This window comes from Anoplophora glabripennis, unplaced genomic scaffold (assembly GCF_000390285.2).
Source record: "Anoplophora glabripennis isolate ALB-LARVAE unplaced genomic scaffold, Agla_2.0 scaffold421, whole genome shotgun sequence".
Taxonomy (NCBI): domain Eukaryota; kingdom Metazoa; phylum Arthropoda; class Insecta; order Coleoptera; family Cerambycidae; genus Anoplophora; species Anoplophora glabripennis.
The window spans coordinates 126,978-128,018 of record NW_019416614.1 but is presented as its reverse complement, the minus strand read 5'-3'; positions in this window follow the sequence as shown (position 1 = coordinate 128,018).

Below are 1,041 nucleotides of genomic sequence, written 5' to 3'. Positions count from 1 at the left end.
ATATTGTCAACTATAAGCATTTTAGAGAGAGGGAAGAGTAATATTCAAAATTTAATCATCCTGTAAATGTAGAAACTTTGAAAGATAAATATTTATGGACATATGGCATTATTTTATTTGGACACATTTTTCTTTAGTAGATTTTTTTTACTCTCAGTACAAATACTTATTCATTTCATAGAACAAAATTTAGAAATATAATTCGAATCAATGACATGTCGGTATTGCACAATAGATTTAAAAGCAACGAAAAGTGTCCAGTTGCAAACTGAATGCATACCGAACTGACCCTTGCACTATGTCCATCTCGCTCTCTCTCTCTCTATAAACTGGCGAACGGATTCATACACTGTTCCCGATTCTTCTACCGGTGGTTTAATTCTAATGCTCTCAGCATTTTGTAAAGAATATTTAAACCCCGGAAACTCGGTGAATCGGGGCAGTCCTGGGCCAGTCCGGGGGCAGTCAGGAGCCACCTTGAGAGCCAGTCAGGAGCCTCTACTTGACAAGCAAACAGCCCTTGGAGTGTAAGTATTTGATTTTATAATAAACCGAAAAAACTGATTGATTTGTGTGTTTTTCCCTCTCCGCAGCCAAGCGAGTAGCCCGAAGCAATAATCTTTTTTTTTTAACAATTAATTTTAGTATTTTAAACGGCAGACGTGACGGTTCACTCTTATTTTTCATATTTTTCATTACCCTATATAGAATCTATAACTTGGAAATTAAAAAACATTTTTTCAGATATGAATGACATTCGACTAGCTTTTACGAATAAATTAATTATTAAAAATATTTTTTCTAGTCTTAAAGATGAAGTTCCTTTATTATATAAATCTAATGTTGTATATAGTATTCCATGTAAAGATTGTCAAAAAGTTTATATTGGGCAGACTGGTAGGAGGCTTAAAGATAGAATTGTTTCTCATAAAAGTGACATTAGACTCAATAAGAATTCTTGTATGTTGTCAAACCATACAAATAGTTGTAAACATGATATTGATTTTAACGAAGTAAGTATAAAATTTACAGAAAATAATT